General features: G+C 36.6%; 1 protein-coding gene across 1 annotated transcript in view; it reads right to left on the bottom strand.

Moving 5' to 3' along the window:
• The window catches only part of NBEA (neurobeachin), a 640,668-nt gene that overhangs the window by 341,925 nt on the left and 283,955 nt on the right, over positions 1 to 14,788 (bottom strand).

The raw sequence follows: 14,788 nt of genomic DNA on the forward strand, positions 1-14,788 counted from the left end.
AGACATCAGAAGAAAAAAGAACTAAATGTATTAATACATATGTAATAATGGCTACTACTCATTGATCACTTATTATGTGCTGGGTATTGTGTTAATGTACAAGAACTCATTTAATTCTCATTTATATTCTGTGACGTACTATTATTATTACATTTCTACAGGTAAGAAAATATTCTTCTTAAAAACGGTTTAAATGTTGATTATTCATCAAGACTTTTTTCAATTAAAAAGATGACTGCTGTATAACATAATAAGAAGGCAGATCATGATTGTTAGTATTTTTAAAGTGCCAACATATAAAGAAAGATGTAACCAAGGATTAATAACAATCTCTGGTGAGAGGAGAGTATATTCATCATGATGTCTGCTAATTTAAAATATATTTTTTAAAGTTTTTAACTGTTTTTTTGTTTGGTTTTTTTTTTTTTGCGGTACGCGGGCCTCTCACTGTTGTGGCCTCTCCCGTTGCGGAGCACAGGCTCTGGACGCGCAGGTGCAGCGGCCATGGCTCCTGGGCCCAGCCGCTCCGCGGCACGTGGGATCTTCCCGGACCGGGGCACGAACCCGTGTCCTCTGCATCGGCAGGCGGACTCTCGACCACTGCGCCACCAGGGAAGCCCTAACTGTTTTTTAAATTAAATTAATAGACTAATTGTTTTTCTTTTTATATGAAGACAAATATAATCAGTAAAAGCACTGTATAGTAAGAAATGCCATGATCTTACATTAGTTGTTGCTAAATGGTAAACTAAAGCGAAACCAGTTATTTTTTTCTTCTTAAGGTGAATTCAATAGTCTCAAATGTCTTCCAGACACTAGCATGTATATTTATTGTAGGTAGTGGATAAATACCCTTTTGTGCCCATTCTGCTAACAACTCTATCCTTAAAGTACAGACCTACAGAACAAGTTGTAAAAAGGCACCAGGATTCCATTTTATCAGATCTTTGGGCAGACAGTTAACTAATGAAATAAGAGGCAGATGTGAAAAGCTCATTTAAGAGACAATTGTTGCAAGTGATCAGCAATTCTCATGCTCAGGAGCTAGAGAGTCAGAAAGATTAAAGGGACATTTATCACCTGTTGGCTACTCAACCACTTGAAATTCTGACAAAGAAAAACTAAATAAAAGGCCAAAGGACTATGTATAGCAAAAGGATCATAAATAAAATCTGTACTCCATATCAATTTAGATTTTAGACTGTCAGGCTGTATAAAGAATGATTAGACTACAAGGCTATATGATGAATGATTATATAAAGAATTTTTCACCACATATTCTGTGTACTAGAGTTTTGAAATACATAACTTGTACAAATTAGGAAAAACATGCAATTATATTCATTTCTCACAGACTAATTTTAAATGAACTTCTAAAAAACTGCTGTGTAACAAGAATATTCATGCTTCTTCTAAACACATACTATCATTCCATCATAAGAAAAACATAAACAAATGCTCCATCAATGCTTTGTTCAAAGGAAATGAGAACGAAATCATAGGATAGCAAAACTGCAGTTTGCAAACAGCACTCTAGGTACTTTGAAAAAGGCCATTGTGATTTCAACTCAATAGACCCTTGCACCTTTACTAATGTGATGTAATTAGAATGAACAGAATGATAATGGATCCTACTCAAAATAACAATACGAAACAAAACAAAAAAGCAAAACCTAAATTTGACAATGAGAACACAAGCAGAGGCAATTTTGGAAGACTTATCACCCTTCAAAAATTATATAATCATTTTGGTTGACACTATTTCTAAGTGTTAACAAAAGTATTACTAAAACAAATAGATTTTTTATTAGAGATATGAGATACTGAAGATATCTAGAGATACTGAGACATTTAATAGAGCTATTGAAAATACAAGCATTGTCTGATGACACTATCCTTGCACATTCTCTAAATAAAAAAGCACCTATATTTGAAAATTTAAGGTGCAAGTAATAAACGTGGTTTGGTATAAATTTAACCATAAGCTCAAGAAAGCCAAATTTATCTAGCGATGCTATACTCAGGCTATATATGCACAAGGCAAATATTTAAAATTGTATGTCTCAAACGGTTGAGTTTTTTTCCTTTTTGCATCTGGCAAGAAATTCATAATCAAACCAACTCATTTGATATCTCCTCATATGAGTAAAGGATAGTGTTAGCACTCAGGAGATTAATAAGACACTACCTACACCTTCCCAAGGGCTCCATCTTTTTTTTTTTTTCCTTGCGTTATGCGGGCCTCTCACTGCCGTGGCCTCTCCCATTTGCGGAGCACAGGCTCCGGACGCGCAGGCTCAGCGGCCATGGCTCACGGGCCCAGCCGCTCCGCGGCATGTGGGATCTTCCCGAAACAGGGCACGAACCCGCGTCTCCTGCATCGGCAGGCGGACTCCCAAGCACTGCGCCACCAGGGAAGCCCAGGGCTCCATCTTTTAATTCCAATCTAAGATTATCTAATATTTACATAGAGCTTTGGCTGCGCTGGGTCTTCGTTGCTGCGCACAGGCTTTCTCTAGTTGCGGTGAGCAGGGGCTGCTCTTCATTGCAGTGCGCAGGCTTCTCATTGCGGTGGCTTCTCTTGTTGCGGAGCGCGGGCTCTAGGCACGTGGGCTTTAGTAGTTGCGGCTCGTGGGCTTCAGTAGTTGTGGCATGGGGGCTCGGTAGTTGTGGCTCATGGGCTCTAGAGTGCAGGCTCAGTAGTTGTGGCACACGGGCTTTGTTGCTCTGCGGCACGTGGGATCTTCCCGGACCAGGGCTCGGACCTGTATCCCCTGCGCTGGCAGGCAGATTCTTAACCACTGTGCCACCAGGGAAGACCTACATAGAGCTTTATCATTTACAAATCACTTATATATGCTGTCTCATTGGATTCTCTTAACAACTCTTTGAACTAGTTATTATCGCCTCATGTGAGAGATTAAAAAATGAAGGGATTCAGTGACTAGCCCAAGATGTTTCATACAGTAAGTGGTGGAACTGGGACCTGAATTCAAGTCATTTAACTTGAAAGGCCATTTCGTGTTTGCTGCAGCACTACTTAAATAATCTGACACTAACAGGATGGCAACATGTGATGATGAGAAAGGTCATAATGGTTAATTCCAACTTGGGTGATTTTGACAGTTTTCTTGGAGAAGGTAGCATATGTTGGTCAGACACGGGGACCAAAAGCTTAAGCAGAAAGTACAGAGGGAGCAGGGGACGAAAAAACCCTGAAAAGACCTTTGTAGCTTGGGCGACTGGCTGACTAGAATATAGGGGGTGTGTGAAAGTGGGACTGGAGTGCTACAGTAAAATTCAAAGATAGATAAAGATGGAAAGAAAGAAAATTACACATGTTTTTGAAAGTTAAGAGGAAGAATATAGAGTAAGTTATACAATGGGAGAAATGACACTAGGATCAGTTATGGCATCCCTATACCATGATGACTTTTCTTACCTTGTCAATTAAGAAGTATCCCCTATGGAAGCTATACAAATGTGCCCCTCCAGCAAAAATCTAGTTAGAAGTGTTGGCCAATTAACAGAACACATTCACCGGCAAATATATATTCACCAGAATAAATATTCTGACTAGAAATACTAGTCCAATACTGTGGACCATACTACCTTACCAGTATAAAGTGAACCCATGGAGTGTAGATAGTCAACATGTGAGAGAAAGAAGCTTGAATATATAGGAGGTGCTCCAGTGGTGAGGAAACTGTCTAGTACAAGCTTTTGAATATAGTGTGAACTACACTGAAACGTTGTTCAACGTTGTCTGACTGACCAAGATACAAGTATATGAGAAGTTGAATTAGGTAGACAAATTTGAGGTGGTCCAGATGCAGGCAGCAAACACATACTGGGTACAGATGAGTCAACTGCCATCCAAATAAATCACTGGCAGTTTTTTGGGGTTTACACTTACTAGGGGTAAAAAGTCAGTTTCTACTTTCAGAACTACAATCCTTTGCCAATAAAACAACCAACAACAACAACAAAACCTCACCAAATCCCACTAAATTGTAAAATGGACGTTAAGTTAAAAGTCTGACCTTTGGGATAAAACTATCTTTCTTTAATAAAAGAAATACTGAAAGGCATTGTGATGCTGTTTTAATACACAGCCATCAGAAACATTTGATTCAATGTGTGGGTCTGACTTCATGCATCTGTAGAATTGGAAGACCAAATTAAGACTTAAAAATAGTGTAGAAAAATTCCATCTCTAGCAGGATGCCCCTTATGGTGGGAGGTGAAGCGTATGAAGCGTTACGGTTACAAGCGAGGAATCATGCTTACAGGTGGGATGCATCTTCTAAGGAACATCAAGTTTTCTTTCAGCAAGGGCCCTCTTCCAAAAGAGGAGAGCATACGCATCTATGACTAGGGCAGCGCTGAGTATATTCTCAATAAACTTTAATTAAATGAATTAATAACCATCACTAACTGAGGAAATATATAGTTGATATATATTTATACAAATAAATATAAGTTGATGAAGAAAAAAGATTTTAAGGAAAAATAAGAGTATTTTTTTAAGAACAAGAGTGCAATTCATTCAAAAAGCATTTATTTTTACTTATTTATTTTTTAACATCTTTATTGGAGTATAATTGCTTTACAATGGTGTGTTAGTTTCTGCTTTATAACAAAGTGAATCAGTTATACATATACATATGTTCCCATATCTCTTCCCTCTTGCGTCTCCCTCCCTCCCACCCTCCCTATCCCACCCCTCTAGGTGGTCACAAAGCACTGAGCTGATCTCCCTGTGCTACGCGGCTGCTTCCCACTAGCTATCCACCCTATGTTTGGTAGTGTATATATATCCATGCCACTCTCGCACTTCGTCACAGCTTACCCTTCCCCCTCCCCATATCCTCAAGTCCATGCTCTAGTAGGTCTGTGTCTTTATTCCCTTATTCCCGTCCTACCCCTAGGCTCTTCATGACATTTTTTTTTTCTTTGATTCCATATATATGTGTTAGCATACGGTATTTGTTTTTCTCCTTCTGACTTAACTTCACGCTGTATGACAGACTCCAGGTCCATCCACCTCACTACAAATAACTCAATTTCGTTTCTTTTTATGGCTGAGTAATAAAAAGCATTTATTGAACTTGTGCCTTATGTGCCAGATACCCTGCCAGGTGCTAAGTTTAAAAAGAAGTGAGGAAAGTGGGAGTTTATATAAACAAATAATCATGACACAGAATCGTAGGAAGGACACAGAGAGTACAGAGTGTTAGACACACAGAAAGGGTAGTGAGCAGCTCTGCTGAGGAGAATTTATAGGGAGTGTGACATCTGAGTTGGATGATGCTAACCCTAGCAAGGCAAAAAAAGGGAAAAAGGAAAGTCATCCGAGGTGACAGAGAAACATCAGAGGTATAAAGAAGCATGACATTGCTAGTAAAATGGAATTGGGATGCTATACTGCGGAGTGCAGAGGATGGAAGGAGGTGAAACGAAGATGGAGGAAGAGAGGAAAGAGAGCCATCTATGGCATCCTATTCCTACTGGCAACAGGAAGCCACTGAAGGATTTTAAGCAGGGGCAGACAGAATTCGATCTATTTAGGGAAGATCGCTTTCTGTCAGTGGAATAGGAACTGTCTAGTCAAGATGATGAAAACCTGAGCTGAAGGCGGCAGCAATGCAAGCAGAGACAGTTTGAAAGACATTCTGGAGAAGACAATAAAATACTCTGGATAACTGAATATGACATTAAAGGACAGGGTAAAGGAGCAAAGTGTGAATGATAAAACCTTTACGTGAGAAAGGAAAATAAATGAAGGAGCAGGTTTGCAGAAAGAAAGTGAGTTTCATCCCAGACAAAATTAAGAATATAGGCAAAAAAATTAATTTTGATATTTAAGATTATTTGTTTTTTAGGTATGGATGCTATAACCCTGACAAACCTGATATAAATAAATTGCACAGATAACATGGCGTTGGACAAAATTGTGGAGTTATTATGAGTCCCACTAGCAAACTATCGGTAGTAATCTTACCAGTACAGTTTTTTTTTTTTTTTAACATCTTTATTGGAGTATAATTGCTTTACAATGGTGTGTTAGTTTCTGCTTTATAACAAAAAAATATGGAATGCTTCACGAATTTGCATATCATCCTTGCACAGGGGCCATGCTAATCTTCTCTGTATGGTTCCAATTTTAGTATATGTGCTGCCGAAGCAAGCACCAGTACAGTTTTAAGATCTAGTTTTTCTCTTTCTCCTCACAATAAAATATGCTAATTTAATTTCCATCAAATAGACATGACTATTCTGATAATTTGAATTTTAAATATCAAGTCTGCCCAGGGCAATTTAGTTTTTAAATAACTTTCTAATGATTTTAACTTTTTTTAAGTTCCAAAATTAGCACACATTAATGGCACTGAAATAGTTGAAATAGCTTCATTTTAATAATAAATGTTGAATAAGAACTACAGACCTTGAAAGAAAGTTTGCATGCTCACTACCCTTCAGTTGCTCTAGTTTCGGTGGTGTGCAGCTGGCAGTTTTTTTGAAATTCTCTGCTCTGTATAGCTTTCACATTGTGTTATGCGTCATTCTGAGATACAGTGTGTAACTATAAAGTGTATATCTCTTGTGACTTCTGCAGTGCTTGCACATCTTTATCCACATAATATCAATTTCCTATGTTTTTTACATTTCTTTTACTTTTTTACCTGAAACATGAAATTTAGTTTTCTATTTCATCACTGTGATATTCTCCTGACGGTAAAAAAATTACTTTCAGTGTTACCATTTAAGTCATCTAAACCTATTAAGGTCAAAAACGTAACAATTAGCAAACTGTGGCTTTCTAACTTAAAACTGAAAAACCAAAACCAAACAACAACAAAAAAAACAATATTAAATAAACATCCTCTGAAATAACAATAATGGCCTGAATTTTTACTGTTACTGCTACAACTAATATTAATATGTGTCTAGGTAGTATTACTATTTTTTTTTAATTTTTAAAAATTTTTAACATCTTTATTGGAGTATAATTGCTTTACAATGGTGTGTTAGTTTCTGCTGTATAACAAAGTGAATCAGTTATACATATACATATGTCCCCGTATCTCTTCCCTCTTGCATCTCCCTCCCTCCCACCCTCCCTATCCCATCCCTCTAGGTGGTCACAAAGCACTGAGCTGGTCTCCCTGTGCTATGCGGCTGCTTCCCACTACCTATCTTTTTCACTGTTGTGGCCTCTCCCGTTGTGGAGCACAGGCTCCGGACGCGCAGGCTCAGCGGCCATGGCTCACGGGCCCAGCTGCTCCACGGCATGTGGGATCTTCCCGGACCGGGGCACGAACCTGTGTCTCCTGCATCGGCAGGCGGACTCTCAACCACTGCACCACCAGGGAAGCCCTAGTTATCTATTTTAAGTTTGGTAGTGTATATATGTCCATGCCACTCTCTCAGTTTGTCCCAGCTTACCCTTCCCCTCCCCATATCCTGAAGTCCATTCTCTAGTAGGTCTGCTATCTTTACTCCCGTCTTGCCCCTAGGTTCTTCTGAACTTTTTTTTTTTTTTTTTTTTTTTTTTTTTTAAGATTCCATATGTATGTGTTAGCATATGGTATTTGTTTTTCTCTTTCTGACTTATTTCACTCTGTATGACAGTAGTATTACATACTATTTTGATTGGACATTTTAAGATTTGCCTTTATGTTTCAGAGAGTTTGATTTAAAACTGCACTACAAATGAAAACAATTGTAATGTTATCTTCAAGAAACTAAAATAACATTAAGCTCATTTACTAAAAAAAAGCTTTTTAAATGTAATTAAACCATTACAGCTTATTTTTGTATTTAGATTACAAATTTTAATTGAAAATTTTAAAAAACACCTTCAAAATACTGCAGAAACAGTGAGAGTTTATTCATTCATTGATTTACTTTAGTTCACTTAAAAGCTAGGTTATCACAAATTTATGGCAGTCTTACTGTCTTCAGAATAGGAATAAAACTGAAGTCTCTGGATGTATCATATACATTAGGGGTCAGCATACATTTTTGTAAAGGCTCAGATAAAATACGTAGGCTTTGGGGAGGGGGGCCAGGGGACAATAATAAATTTGTCACAACTACTCAACTGTTGCCATTGTAGGGCAAAAGCAGCCAGAGACAACACATAATCAAATGAGCTTGGCCGTCTTCCAATAAAACTATTTCCTCATCCATAGGGGTGTGTGTATGTGTGAGTGTGTGTGTGTGTGAATGTGAGAGAGGGAGAGAACACATACACGGGCACACATACTTGTACATACATCCTACAGATTTTTAAAACTTCAGGGGAAATTATTTTAGATGTATGCCTATGATACTTTATAATTCCAAAATACAAAAAGCTCTGAAAAAAGCTTTATCGTAAGATTGTCATAACGTCAATCATCAGCAAAATTTCACCTAAATAATATGCTATTTACAAACTTTATTCTACTTAGCATGACTATCCCTATGTATTACTGAAGATATATTAATGTATTTAAGTAACGAGCTACCTCAGACTCCCATGAAGATGCTATGAAATACACATACAAGCACCTATTACTTTTCTTAAATCCCCAAATATCTGAATTACGAAACACATCGAGCTCTAAGGTTTTTTTTTTTTTTAATATGGGCTGGTTATTATTTTTTTATATAAATTTATTTATTTATTTTATATTTTGGCTGCATTGGGTCTTCATGGCTGCGCACAATCTTTTCTCTAGTTGCGGCAAGCGGGCTCTTCGTCGCAGTGCGCGGGCTTCTCATTGCGGTGGCTTCTCTTGTTGTGGAGCAAGGGCTCTAGGCGCGCGGGCTTCAATAGTTGAGGCACGTGGCCTCAGTACTTGTGGCTCGCAGGCTCTAAAGAACAGGCTTAATAGTTGTGGTGCACGGGCTTAGTTGCTCCGCGGCATGTGGGATCTTCCTGGACCAGGGCTCGAACTCGTGTCCCCTGCATTGGCAGGCGGATTCTTAACCACTGTGCCACCAGGGAAGTCCCAAGCTCTAAGGTTTTGAATATGGATTTTAGGCATTTATTAAAATAAAAGAAATGTGACTTTGCTTTTTAAGAGTCAGAAATTAGTGGTACTCTCTTACATGAAAGATTAACAAAGATATTAATACTAATATATTAACTGCAACCTCAAAGTAATTTGATATTGTGACTTTTCCCATGGAAATTCCATATGTTCAAACTAAAAATCTATTTCCATATGAGAATGGTTGGCTAAGTGCTTTTAAACTGTAAATCTAGAATGTTCAGATTGCTCAGAAACAAGATTAACTGTAACTGTAGTTACATAATACCATCATTTTGACTCATTTATTGAAATAAACCCTAGATTTTTGTTTGCTTGTTTGTTTTTGGCCATTGTGTTGATATAGCCTAGGAATCTTATTGGCTGTGGAGATTTTTTCTTTTTTATAGTTTTGCTTGTGCTAAGAATTTTTGCATAGTGGTAGAACTTAAGTTCCTAACACTCTTTTATAGATTATTCCTCCACAGAATGATAGATTACAATAAAAAACTGAAGTTACAGTGATAGTTCCTGCATAGACATTTGCTCATGCTCTGACTGTGAATGAGCTGAGCTGAAGAGAATATTCTCCTGGCATTATTATCAACACCTGTAAAATGTGAAACACTGTTGTAAATGTACTCTTTTTTAAATTATGCTTTAGAAACCGTGTTTGTGCTAGCCCATCAAAAATGTCACATCAAGGAAAATGATCCGGCAAATTCTTGGTATTCAATGTCACTTTTTTTTTGGTCTCCATGTGATTTCCACTTCTCTTTGCACATTCCATGGAAATACCATTTTACATTTACACACACTAAACAATAGATTATAATTTCACAATCACTTGGGACTGATTAAGTTTTGGGTTGGCTGTCTCTTGAGGTATTTTCATTTAAATAATTTATTTTAGGGACTATAAGTAAGCCACCGCTGTGTCACAGAGATGACACTGTCTTTGATCTCAAGGAGTGAAAGCCCGGTTATAAAAATAAGGCACATAAATAAACATATGAAGGTGTCCAGGGAGAGTATTATACTGAAGAAATTATAATAAGGCACTATGCCTCCAAATAACTTAAAACAACTATTGTTGAGGTTTTTATTAAAAACTTTTATCCATAGTATTAGACTCAAGTTTCCACTACAGAAGTGATTAACCTGAGTGTCTTGCCCTTTCCGTAACTTCCTGATTTAATCACAACAGCAATGAATAAGGATGAAATAAGGGAAATAAGAGAGATTTTCACTATCATAAATCATCTGGATCCCTCAATTCTCTTTGGGTTAAATTTAATTATAGAACGAATTGCTATTCCTATATCACTCCTCTGCATCAACTTTCTTCTATTCTCCCTGTGCTGCTTCAAATTCCAAAAGTCTGTATTAAATTCTAAAACTACTAAACTATGTCTGGTTCAAATTTTGACATTACCCAAGAAAGACTGTGATCCTGGATTATTATTAAGAATATACTATGTATCTCTTAAACATGTACTTCATTTCAAGAAATATTAGTAATCAAAAAAAGCAAGGTAGTTATACAATTAAATCACATAGAGTTGAATAAAATGGCTATACTAATGACTACTTATTAAAAATAAAACAATAATTCACATTCCATAAGATATGGGATCCTCCTTTTAGACACAGTGTATATAAATGAATGATTTGTGTAATTATAGTTCCAAACTACTGAAATTCTGACTTTCATTTATTTACATTCTCAAATAAGTACATTTAATAATTTTAGGTTCTCAAACATAACTAAATTTAAATTTAAAATTGCTTTTTAGTAATACACACCTTTAAGTTCTTTATTTTTGTATTCAGAAAAACACTGGCTCTTTTTCTTTGAAATACTTATATAATGCACAATGGAAATACTATGCATCACTTTTCTTAATACATTCATAAAGTCAAAGATAGAAAATAATTAGTAAAAGGAAATTATTTGATAAATATTGTGATTAAGCCTAAAAAGGGGAAAAAAAGGCTACAGGATAAAGTAAGCTCAAGTAGAGGTCAGTCAGCTGAACCTCACTTATTTTCAAGGGTACATTAACTTTATCCAATAAAGTTGCTAACAGCTAATTGTTATTTAAGCCTATAAACTTAAAGTTTAAGCTTTATTAAGGCTTACATTTTTGAAGCACTCAGAGAAAACAAGCTAGACTTTCAGAGAACTCCTTATCTGTGCTCAAAGCAATAAATTCTCCAATTTGACCCAAGCTGAATTTTTTTTACTGAATCCTCCATTTAAAACAAAATATCGGGCTTCCCTGTTGGCGCAGTGGTTGAGAGTCCGCCTGCCGATGCAGGAGACACGGGTTCGTGCCCCGGCCCAGGAAGATCCCATATGCCGCAGAGTAGCTGGGCCCATGAGCCATGGCCGCTGAGCCTGCGCGTCCAGAGCCTGTTGGAGCCTGTCCTCCGCAACGGGAGAGGCCACAACAGTGAGAGGCCCGCGTACCACAAAAAAAAAAAAAAAAAAAAATTAAATAGGGATGAATAAGCAGTCCAGTTTTATTCATTCTTAACAATGAAATAAAAAGTTTGGGGAACTTGAAAGAACTCAGAAATTCCTTCATTTTTAACAACATCTAAGATACTGCCAAAAGTCACAGAAATTATTTTAAGTATATACTCCATCTAAGCAGTACTTTATTGCGATTATTTGACAAGGATTATATAAGCAAAAAAGTATAGATCACTAAATTAACAAGATTATTTTGCCTATACCAGAAAACTCTATATCCAACTCACACCCATCCACAATTCAGTCAAATTATATGGTTATATACGTACCAGAATACAATCTGATAACGATACCGTAGAGAAGTCAGTATGTGAATTGCTTTGCAATTAAAACAACACTTCAGCGTAAAATATTAGACCCACTTATTAAAGTAAATGGTGCTTTTCTTTCTTCTAATTCTTCTTGCAATAATAGGTGTACTACAAATAACACTTATTTTTTGTTTTAACATCTTTATTGGAGTATAATTGCTTTACAATGGTGTGTTCGTTTCTGCTTTATAACAAAGTGAATCAGCTCTACGTATACATATATCCCCATATCTCCTCCCTCTTGGGTCTCCCTTCCACCCTCCTCCCACCCCTCTACGTGGTCACAAAGCTCATCTCCCTATGCTATGCAGCAGCTTCCCACTAGCTATCCATTTTACATTTGGTAGTGTATATATGTCCACGCCACTCTCTCACTTCGTCCCAGCTTACCCTTTCCACTCCCTGAGTCCTCAAGTCCATTCTCTACATCTGCGTCTTTATTCCTGTCCTGCCCCTAGGTTCTTCAGAAACATTTTTTTTTTTTTTTTTTTAGATTCCATATGTATGTGTTAGCATACAGTATTTGTTTTTCTCTTTCTGACTTACTTCACTCTGTATGACAGACTCCAGGTCCATCCACCTCACTACAAATAACTCAATTTTGTTTCTTCTTATGGCTGAGTAATATTCCATTGTATATATGTGCCACATCTTCTTTATCCATTCATCTGTCGATGGACACTTAGATTGCTTCCATGTCCTGGCTATTGTAAATAGAGCTGCAATGAACATTGTGGTACATGACTCTTTTGGAATTATGGTTTTCTCAGGGTATATGCCCAGTGGTGGGGTTGCTGGGTCATAAGGTAGTTGTATTTTTAGTTTAAGGAACCTCCATACTGTTCTCCCTAGTGGCTGTATCAATTTACATTCCCACCAGCAGTGCAAGAGGGTTCCCTTTTCTCCAGCATTTATTGTTTCTAGATTTTTTGATGATGGTCATTCTGACTGGTGTGAGTTGATCCCTCATTGTAGTTTTGATTTGCATTTCTCTAATGATTAGTGATGTTGAGCATCCTTTCATGTTTTTGTTGGCAACCTGTATATCTTCTTTGGAGAAATGTCTGTGTAGGTCTTCTGCCCATTTTTGGATTGGGTTGTTTGTTTTTTTGTTATTGAGCTGCATGAGCTGCTTGTAAATTTTGGAGATTAATCCTTTGTCAGTTGATTCATTTGCCAATATTTTCTCCCATTCTGAGGGTTGTCTTTTGGTCTTGTTTATGGTTTCCTTTGCTGTGCAAAAGCTTTGAAGTTTCATTAGGTCCCATTTGTTTATTTTTGTTTTTATTTCCATTTCTCTAGGAGGTGGGTCAAAAAGGATCTTGCTGTGATTTATGTCATAGAGTGTTCTGCCTATGTTTTCCTCTAAGAGTTTCAGAGCGTCTGGCCTTACATTTAGGTCTTTAATCCATTTTGAGTTTATTTTTGTGTATGGTGTTTGGGAGTGTTCTAATTTCATTCTTTTACATGTAGCTGTCCAGTTTTTCCAGCAGTCATTTGTGGAATCAGTATGAACTGGGACATCTACAAAGTGGAGTCAAATAAATGGTAATAAAAAATGTCTGACAAAAAGTAAGGAGTTAGTCATTCCCAAGAATTAAAGACATTTAATGATTCAGTTCTAAAAACAGCACTGCATACTTACTGTACACAAGGCACAGATATGAAACAGATGTGTTCCATGTGCTAGAGAATCCTGCATTCTAATGGAGGACACAACAGATAAACTGATCAGTTTAGTGTGAAAAAAAGAAGTGTTATCTCAGAACCATTACAGGATATTGACTTGGTAAACAAGATAAATGATGTAATTAAAGTAATTCTTATTGTGATTATAGGAAAATGGTGAAATTAATAACAAAATGAAACATGTAACCTAAAATAATGAACAGTTATTAATTTCTTGGGATAAATTGACTTAGAGATCACTCCAAGATCAGCAATCACGAATATTTCAACTTGTAAAACAGAATCTGTTTAATTTGATATAAAAAAACCACCTCTGTTGACAGAATATAAAACTGCAAGATTTCTCCATATATCAAAACAAATACATTAATAGAAAGCACAACTAACGTGAGAATATTTTCGAGTTTAAATGTTGCAAAGTACAGCTATTGAAATAATCTGTATAATCTTTTTAAGTAACTAGTTTCAAAGTTAAAATAATATCCTTAATAAGAAAGATGATCTTTGGTTGGGTTTAGTATAACTAGAACAACCCTACTGAGTAGAGAGAACAACATTTTTGAGACAGTAACATGTATATCATGAGTCACAGGTCGTATTTCCGGAGGGAGAAGGAGCAGAAGATAATCCTTTAGCAGTTACAACTGGTATCGCAAGTCCAAATTGCATCTTTCATGGATTCTATTATGCACAGTAGAGTTTATATTTATTTTATATGCAATCCAGTAAATTCTGTTACTGGATATGAAGCAAAAATAGATTGAAAGCACTGCTTCTGCATGGAGGGGCAATGTATATACAAAAGAAAGTAGTGGAGACAAAGAAGTTACCCAGGAAAACAAACGTTAAAGGAGACAGGGGGAAAAGCTTAGACCTCTGGTGAAAGTCCACAAAGGTAACCATTTTATGAACTGGCTTAAAAATAGCTAAAATAGAAAAATATTATTACTTGATCAGAATCTCGCCATGTATAAAAAATTACACAATCTCGGTTTGCATAATTATACAGTAGAAAAATTAAAGATGGAATCATTATCCCACTGCCCTTTGCAATAATGGGACAAGAAACAATGAGTTTATATTAGTACTACAATTTCTGAGGGACATAATGAAATAGAGTCTATTTGTAGGAAAAATATCAGGATGGTACAAGGTGGGTTCTAGGAAACAGTTACATGAAACCAAAGATACTCACTTGGCAAATGAGAAGATTTCTGGGGAAAGAG

This window comes from Lipotes vexillifer, unplaced genomic scaffold (assembly GCF_000442215.2).
Source record: "Lipotes vexillifer unplaced genomic scaffold, Lipotes_vexillifer_v1.1 scaffold120, whole genome shotgun sequence".
Lineage (NCBI taxonomy): Eukaryota > Metazoa > Chordata > Mammalia > Artiodactyla > Lipotidae > Lipotes > Lipotes vexillifer.